Source organism: Salvelinus sp. IW2-2015, unplaced genomic scaffold, assembly GCF_002910315.2.
Source record: "Salvelinus sp. IW2-2015 unplaced genomic scaffold, ASM291031v2 Un_scaffold16294, whole genome shotgun sequence".
NCBI lineage: Eukaryota > Metazoa > Chordata > Actinopteri > Salmoniformes > Salmonidae > Salvelinus > Salvelinus sp. IW2-2015.
Genome location: NW_019957525.1, coordinates 452,790 through 462,617, shown reverse-complemented (window position 1 = coordinate 462,617; position 9,828 = coordinate 452,790). Strand labels below are relative to the sequence as shown.

Sequence of the window (9,828 nt, the reverse complement as noted above, 5' to 3'; positions counted from 1 at the left end):
GTTCGAGGTATGATTCACATCAGGCAATGCTTCTTGTGAATAAGAAAACGCAAATTTGTGAGTGTTTTTTATAAGGCAGGGCAGCTCTAACCAACATCTAAATCTCGTCTCATTGATTGGACACCAGGTAGGTAACTCCTGACTCCATTTTAGCTTTTGGAAGAAGTCATTAGCCTAGGGGTTCCACATACTTTTTCCAACTACACTGTGAATGTTTAAATAGACAAGAAAAAATATAATAATTGTGTGTTATTAGTTGAACAGCACACTGTGTGTCTATTGCTGTGACTTAGATGGATGATCAGATCAAATTTGAATGACCATTGTCTAGCTTCCTATGGATAGGTGCACCATGGAGGGATACCTACTGTAATCGTCTATGGTGATGGTCTCGTACTCCACTTTGGGCATCTGCATGCTGTGGTACGTGTTATTCACTCCCTCGTTAGTCTCCAGGTCCAGGACCTCTGCAGTGACATGGAAGAAATAGTCTCATTGTTCACTTACAGTATATCTGAGTGGCAGCTTCATGAAGCATCGAACACATTTCCCATTGAATTTTTTGTGATGTGATTTAAAGACACTTATACTGAATAAAATGCCCCTCCAGCTTCAGTGCCTTTATGGTACAGGCCAGGGTCAGGCTTCATAGCACTCACTCTGTCTGTCTTTTGTGCTGTAGATGGCAACACTGGGTACATCGGGGCCTGGATGGGGATACATGGGGAGGGAGAGAGGGGGTTATTATTGGAAAAAACACTTGAAGGTTCATATACAATGGCCTCTCACTCTTTCCATCTTTAATGCAAGTCTAGAAATAACCCTTCTCAGCCAGCCATGTGTCATTACTGAGAAGCCACTGTCTGTCTGTAGCACCTTGGGGAGCAGCTGAATGAATAGCTGGCTGTTATTATTACTCAGAACAGACCAGGGCTGCTCTCCACTCACAAGATCGAATTAATGAAAAGGCCGTTGCCCTTTTTCCTTCCAGAGTGGCCCTCTAAACAAATGTCAAGTGTCATGTTAAACTTCCGGCGCCGACTCCATTTTGTTGCTCCAGCCTATAGACAGAGACTAAACAGGAAGCTCCTGCGCTCAGGTCTGTTCAACGCTGGTCCGACCAATCTGATTCCACGCTTCAAGATTGCTTCGATCACTGTGCATTGGGATATGTTCCGCACTGCGTCAAACAACAACATTGACGAATACGCTGATTCGGTGAGTGAGTTTATTAGCAAGTGCATCGGCGATGTCATACCCACAGCACTATTAAAACATTCAAACCAGAAACCGTGGATTGATGGCAGCATTCGCACGAAACTGAAAGTGCGAACCACTGCTTTTAACCAGGGCAAGGTGACCGGAAACATGACCGAATACAAACAGTGTAGCTATTCCCTCCGCCAAGGCAATCAAACAAGCTAAGAGTCAGTATAGAGAACAAGTAGAGTCGCAATTCAACGGCTTCAGACACGAGAGGTATGTGGCAGGGTCTACAGTCAATCGCGGATTACAAAAAGAAACCAGCCCCGTCGCGGACCAGGATGTCTTGCTCCCAGACAGACTAAACAACTTCTTTGCTCGCTTTGAGGACAATACAGTGCCTGACACGGCCCGCTAAAAACCTGTGGACTCTCCTTCACTGCAGCCGACGTCAGTAAAACATTTAAACGTGTTAACCTCGCAACGGCTGCGGCCAGACGGCATCCCCAGCCGCGTCCTCAGAGATGCGCAGACCAGCTGGCTGGTGTGTTTCGGACATATTCACATCTATATGCTTACTCCAGTCTGCTGTTCCCACATGCTTCAAGAGGGCCACCATTGTTCCTGTTCCCAAGAAAGCTAAAGGTTAACTGAGCTAAACGACTACCGCCCCGTAGCACTCACTTCTGTCATCATGAAGTGCTTTGAGAGACTAGTCAAGGACCATATCACCTCCACCTACCTGACACCCTAGACCCCACTCCAATTTGCTTCCGCCCCAATAGGTCACAGACGACGCAATCGCGAACCACACTGCACACTGCCCTAACCCATCTGGACAGAGGAATACCTATGTGAGAATGCTGTTCATCGACTACAGCTCAGCATTTAACACCATAGAACCCTCCAAACTCGTCATCAAGCTCGAGACCTGGGTCTTGATCCCGCCCTGTGCAACTGGGTACTGGACTTCCTGACGGGCCGCCCCAGGTGGTGAGGGTAGGTAACAACATCTCCCCCCGCTGATCCTTAACACTGGGGCCCACAAGGTGCATTCTGAGCCCTCTCCTGTACTCCCTGTTCACCCACGACTGCGTGGCCATGCACGCCTCCAACTCAATCATCAAGTTTGCAGACGACACTACAGTGGTAGGCTTGATTACCAAACAACGACGAGACGGCCTACAGGGAGGAGGTGAGGGCCCTCGGAATGTGGTGTCAGGAAAATAACCTCACACTCAACGTCAACAAAACAAAGGAGATGATCGTGGACTTCAGGAAACAGAGAGGGAGCACCCCCCTATCCACATCGACGGGACAGTAGTGGAGAGGGTGTAAGTTTTAAGTTCCTCGGGTACACATCACGGACAAACTGAATTGGTCACCCACACAGACAGCGTGGTGAAGAGGCACAGCGGCGCCTCTTCAACCTCAGGAGGCTGAAGAATTAGGCTTGTCACCTAAAACCCTCACAAACTTCTACAGATGCCAAGAGCATCCTGTCGGGCTGTATCACCGCCTGGTACGGCAACTGCTCGCCCCGCAACCGTAAGGCTCTTCCAGAGGTAGTGAGGTCTGCACAACGCATCACCGGGGGAAACTACCTGCCCTCAGGACACTCACCACCTGATGTCACAGGAAGATCATCAAGGACAACACACCCGAGCCACTGCCTGTTCACCCCGCTATCATCCAGAAGGCGAGGTCAGTACAGGTGCATCAAAGCAGGACCGAGAGACTGAAAAACAGCTTCTATCTCAAGGCCATCAGACTGTTAAACAGCCACCACTAACATTGAGTGGCTGCTGCCAACATAGTGACTCAACTCCAGCCACTTTAATAATGGAAAATGTATGTAAAAAATGTATCCATAGCCACTTTAAACAATGCTACTTAATATGCTACTTAATATAATGTTTACATACCCTACATTACTCATCTCATATGTAATACTACTCATAACCATCTACTGCATCTTTCCATCTTTATGTAATACTGTATCACTAGAACATTTAAACAATCCACTTTATATTGTTTACATCCCCTACATTACTCATCTCATATGTATATACTGTACTCTATACCATCTATTGCATCTTGCTCATGCCGTTCTGTACCATCACTCATTCATATATTTTATATATAATATTCTTCATCCATTTACACTTGGTGTGTAAAGGTAGTTGTTGTGAAATTGTTAGGTTTAGATTACTCGTTGGTTATTACTGCATTGTCGGAACTGAAGCACAAGCATTTCGCTACTCTGCATTAACATCTGCTAACCATGTGTATGTGACAAATACAATTTGATTTGAATCAGCTGGCCATGGCAAACTGCACGGTAGGAGAGAACGATGATTAACGTTCTCAGAGAGAATGAGAAACACAGACATAAAAAAGGCCATGCAGCGCTGAGCCCTTCCTCATCTGTCCCTCCCTGGGCCCTGCTCTCATTTAAGACAGAACCTGTCTGACACACAGGAAGCAGGGCACGACATACGGCTCTATGCCAACTACTGTATTTTGATACAGCAGGACACTGTAGGATGCAGGCTGGCAGTTCACATTGAGCTACATCTGATTGGCAAGTAGAAAGAGTGGTTAGTGGTGTACTGCAGTCAGATTCAATACAACCTTTTGTCACAGCATTGAACACTATTCATTAATATTTTGACTTTTTATTTATATATTTGACACTAAACACCCACTAAAACTTCAGCAGCATAGCCAAAGACTTCAATTTATTTATTTATCACAAAAATCTACTGATTCCGGAAAGTGCAACATATACTGCTTAGTGTTCAAATTAGGTCAGAGCACTCACCTTTACAGTTGAGCAGGAAGTACTGCATGTTGTGGCTGAAGGAGCCGTCCACAATAGCCACACTTGAACTCACATGACAGACAGCGGCGGTTGAACGGGCCTGTAGTGTCCGCACTGATATAGGATAAATACAGTAAACCACGCTATTAGCATTATCTGGAGTATTTCTGGTGTCCTGTGTGAATTTAATCTCTCTCTCTCAATTTGCTTTATTGGCATGACGTACAATGTACATATTGCCTTTGGATATTTGCAATATGGAGAGAAAAAAAATGATAATCAAATTGTCAACGCGGGGCCCCGGGTGGCGCAGTGGTCTAGGCACTGCATCGCAGCGCTAGCTGCGCCACCAGAGTCTCTGGGTTCGCGCCCAGGCTCTGTCGCAGCCGGCCGCGACCGGGAGGTCCGTGGGCGACGCACAATTGGCTAGCGTCGTCCGGGTTAGGGAGGGTTTGGCCGGTGGGATATCCTTGTCTCATCCGCTCCAGCGACTCCTGTGGCGGGCCGGGGCAGTGCGGCTAACCGAGGGGCCAGGTGCAGCGGTGTTTCCTCACACATTGGTGCGGCTGGCTTCCGGTTGGAGGCGCGCTGTGTTAAGAAGCAGTGCGGCTTTGTGGGTTGTGCTTCGGAGGACGCATGGCTTTCGACCTTCGTCTCTCCCGAGCCCGTACGGGAGTTGTAGCGATGAGACAAGATAGTAATTACTAGCGATTGGATACCATGAAAATTGGGGAGAAAGGGGGTAAAATAAAAAAAAAAAATTGTCAACGGGACAAACAGTAACAACAATAACCAAGTGTCAAAATAACCATACATTGAAACAATAACAATAAGCTACAGTAGAGTACATGTGCAGGTTGATTGGTCTGTCAGACATGTCCCTCAACTGATGGCAGGAGCAATGTAGTGCGCTGCCAACCCACAGCTCTCTGCATCCTCCCCCAACAGGACGGGTAGCCTACTCTCATCAGAGAGGTCTTTGAAACCTTTAATAAGGGTTTCAAATTTGGGGAAATGACACTCTCTAATTGTTTTATATTTTGTCAGGAAATGCCGCTCCGTCCCAGGTTCTGCTGTTGTGCAGTGGTTGCACAGCCTTTCCTCTACAGGGAGCCAGGTTTTCCTGTGTCTACCCTTCTCAATGGCAAGGTTGTGCTCACTGAGCCTGTACTTTGTCAAGGTTTTTCTAAGGTTTTGATCAGTAACCATGGTCAAATAGTATATCTCTCCCTCCCTCTCCCCCTCTCTCCCTAAGCCCTYGGACCATGCCTCAGGACTACCTGGGCTGATGACTCCTTGCTGTCCCCAGTCCACCTGCTGCTGCTCCAGTTTCAACTGTTCTGCCTGCGGCTATGGAACCCTGACCTGTTCACCAGACGTGCTACCTTGTCCCGYATCTGCTGTTTTCGACTCTCTCTCTCTACCGCACCTGCTGTCTCTAACTCTGAATGATTGGCTATGAAAAGCCGACTGACATTTACTCCTGTGCTGACCTGTTGCACCCTCTACAACCACTGATTATTATTATTTGACCCTGCTGGTCATCTATGAACATCTTGGCCATGTACTGTTATAATCTCCACCGGCACAGCCAGAAGAGGACTGGACACCCCTCAGAGCCTGGTTCCTCTCTAGGTTTCTTCCTAGGTTCCTAGGGAGTTTAGCAACTGTGCTTCTACATCTGCATTGCTTGCTGTTTGGGGTTTTATGTTGGGTTTCTGTATAGCACTTTGTGACATCGGCTGATGTAAAAAGGGCTTTATAAATACATTTGATTGATTGATTGATTATACCCTATTAGATAAAAACAATGACATAGTGAACTCTCACAGAATAAACCCTCTAACTATACCTGTAGAGGTGTCGTCGTTTTGGATCATCCTCTGTGCTCAAAAAGTATCTGTAAAACATTGTGATGAAGATCAGTTTGGAGTTCAATGACTATTACCTGAACAAGAGAAGGTAAGTCAAGTTTCCATGGTAACATTTGATCAACTATAAGTGATAAGAAATMATATGTATGTAGGAATCATAATGGTACTATTTGGTCACGTTACTGTAATGTATGGGTGGAGAGACTTACATGAGCTGCTTGTCTTGGCTGTAGGCTAGTATCTGAGTAACGTCCCAGTCTCCTGATGTCAGGGACTGCAGAGTGTCTGTGCTGGTGTTGGGCTGGAATGGAACAATACATGTTAACATGACAACTACAGGTTAAAGAACAGTTGGCTCTGGCAAACAAACAGCAGAGACCTGAGGACACCATCCAACCTGGAACTGAAACAGACCAGATACAACTTCAATTATCACTGAGGTGTCGAAGCCTTTGAGCCCAACAAATGGCAGGAATCTCACAGGCTACCCCACCCAAATCCAGAGGCCTTTGAAGCACTCTCCCACTGTTCAGAGACCATCCACTGGCATTTTCCACAAGAAATCTCACTCAGGGAAATAAAAGCTTCTCCCAAGTGGGTGTGACACCTACTCCTGTTGCCTGCTGCACTGCTGCTGGGATTCCACCTGGCGATCTGTTCACCGTCTGCCCTGTCTTGTCTCCCCCTGTCTGGTACAGGTACCCCCACCACACTCACCACTCTCTCCCGAGCTTTCGTTCACCTCCAACACACACACACTGTTGGGGCGAGTGACTCTGAACTTWCAATGGCTAGCCCCAAGTCYTTATYTATTTTTTATTGTGCATTTTGCTATTTGCCTCATAACTCCTGTATGCTTTGTTGACTATGAGCTTTCTTGTTTAACCAACCGTGCAACATACTATGTTTGTTCCCACACTCWGAACTCTGACAGTCTATTGGTTACACAGACTTTTGGCCTCATTATAACCACCTCTCGCTGGCTTTGTATTCATGTTACCTGATGAAATTGCTGTACAATATGATCTTGTTGCCATCTAATGCACATTAAAATGTTATAAATCAACACTACTGAGCTCTCCCTGTCCTCTGCCGTGCCTTGATTCTATTACTGTTGATGATATCGGGAAATGTGCATGTACACCCTGGCCCATCTACTGTTGCTAGCTCCAATTCTGACTTGTGCTCTGATATCTYCTTCACTGATTTCTGCTCTCGTAAAAGCCTGGGTTTTCAGCACGTTAACACTAGAAGCTTATTACCTAAAATGGATAAATTGAAAGTGTGGATTCACAGCTCCAATCCAGATGTGTTGGTCATTACTGAGACGTGGTTAAGGAAGACTGTTTTGAATACTGACGTTAACCCTTCTGGTTATAACCTTTTTCGGCAAGACAGATCTTCCAAAGGTGGGGGAGTGGCAATCTTTACCAAGGATCACCTTCAGTGCTCGGTTGTCTCCACCAAGTCGTCGTTAAACAATTTGATTTGCTGCGTTTAAAGCAATTAACTTTCAAATAGCTCTTTGTTGACTGTTGCTGGGTGTTATCGTTCTCCATCAGCACCGGCCTGTACTTTCCTGCCCTAAACTCTCTCCTGACACCTTACACTAAATCAGAATTTTTCCTGCTAGGTGACCTAAACTGGGACATGCTTAAACCACCTGACCAAGTCCTAAAGCAATGGGACTCCCTAAATCTTTTTCAGATTATTACCAATCCCACAAGGTATGACTCCAAACACCCAGAAAAGGCTACTCTCCTCGATGTTATCCTCTACAAATAATCCTGATAGGTTATCAGTCTGGTGTTTTCTGTAATGACCTTAGTGATCACTGTTTTACAGCCTGTGTTCGCAATGGCTGCTCAGTGAAATGACCTATCCTGATTTGTCATACACGCTTGGCAAAAACTTAATGAGCAAGCCTTCCTTCATGACTTGGCCTCTGTAAATTGGTACAGAATCATCTTGATCCCCTCTGTCGAAAACGCTTGGACCTTCTTTTTTATATTGTCAGTGGTATTGTTAACAAACACGGGCTCATAAAGAAAACGAGAATTAAAAACAGGTTCAGCCCCGGGTTCAACRGTGATCTTGCAGTTACTCCACCTCKAGAATTGCATTTGGCGAAAGGCTCGGCACACGCATACTCAGGCTGACTGGCTCTCGTTCAGGCAAATGAGAAATAAGTGTACTCAGGCTATCCGGAAGGCCAAAGTTAGTAKATTTAAGGAGCAGTTCTCTCTCTGTGGGTCTAACCCCAAGAAGTTCTGGAAAATGGTTAAAGACCTGAAGAATAAACCCTCCTCCTCACAGCTGCCCATGTCCCTTAAAGTTGATGTGGTTGTTACTGACAAGAAGCACATGGCTGGGCACTTTAATCACCATTTCATTAAGTCAAGATTCCTATTTGACTCAGCCATGCCTCCTTGCCCGTACAACATTTCCTCATCTCCACCCCTTCCAATGCGACTAGCCCCGATGCTCCTCCCTCTTTTCCCCCTTCCCGCTACAGCGTTTCTCCCTGCAGGCGGTCACTGAGTCCGAGCCCCTTAAACTTGACCCCAAAAAACCATCTGGGTCAGATGGTTTAGACCCTTTCTTCTTTAAGGTTGTTGCCCCTATCATCACCAAGCCAATCTCTGACCTTTTTAACCTGTCTCTTCTCTCTGGGAAAGTTCCCATTGCTTGGAAGGCAGCCGCGGTCCGTCCTTTATTTAAAGGGGGAGATCAAGCTGATGCTAACAGTTATAGGCCTATTTCTATTTTGCCCTGTTTATCAAAAGTGGCTTTCTTGATGTCTATAGGATTCTCTCTGGTATGCAATCTGGTTTCCGCTCAGGTAATGGATGTATCAKTGCAACCTTAAAGGTKCTCAATGCCCTTGAATTTTATAGACTTGGCCAAAGCTTTTGATACGGTAGACCATTCCATTCTTGTGGGCCAGGTAAGGAGTATTGGTGTTTCTGAGGAGTCTTTGGCCTTCTAGAGGCGTCTGTGTTCTTTTGCCCATCTTAACATTTTTTATTTTATTTGCCAGTCTGAGATACAGCTTTTTCTTTGCAACTCTGCCGAGAAGACCAGCATCATGGAGTCGCAACTTCACTGTTGARGTTGAGATGGGTGTTTTGAGGGTACTATTTAATGAAGCTGTCAGTTGAGGACTTGTGAGGTGTCTGTTTCTCAAACTAGACACTCTAATGTACTTGTCCTCTTGCTCAGTTTCTATTCTGGTTTGCGCTGTTCTCTGAAMGGAGTAGTACCCAGCATTGTACAAGATCTTCAGTTTCTTGGCAATGTCTCACATGGAATAGCCTTCATTTCTCAGAACAAGAATAGACTGACGAGTTTCAGAAGAAAGGTCTTTGTTTCTAGCCATTTTGAGCCTGTAATCGAACCCACAAATGCTTCTACAGATACGCGACAACACACTGCTTACACCAGATGAGAAAGGAGGAGTGAGTCTGAGTACATGAGACAACTAAATCGGTAAAATGCACTTCTTTCCCTCCAACCGCCTCCCTTCCTCTGTAAGTGTTGACTGTAATGTATGGGTTGTTTTTTTATGTGTGTTGTGAGTGATAAATGTTATAAAATGTCTTTACATGTTCATATCACTTACCTGTTTGTGTAGCCAGCATTCACTTTCATCCTCATGTTTCTGGAAAAGTATGAGATAGCAAGTAAGGGCTAGGCCAGTGTAAGGGGTGGCAATGTGTGCATGCATGTTTGTGTGTGTTCTTTGTGTGTGTGTTTGTGGTGTGTGTGTGTGTGTGTGTGTGTGTGTGTGTGTGTGTGTGTGTGTGTGTGGTGTGTGTGTGTGTGTGTGTGTGTGTGTGTGTGTGTGGTGTGTGTGTGTGTGTTGTGGTTTTCGTGTATGGTGTGTGAGTTTCACCTTAGTGGCAGATTCCTGTGGTGGCCTCACAT

General features: G+C 45.8%; 1 pseudogene; it reads right to left on the bottom strand.

Annotated features, from left to right (window-relative positions):
* Positions 1 to 368: 368 nt before the first annotated feature.
* LOC112080372 (A-type potassium channel modulatory protein DPP6-like) overlaps positions 369 to 9,828 on the bottom strand; it is a 142,952-nt pseudogene continuing 133,492 nt past the window's right edge.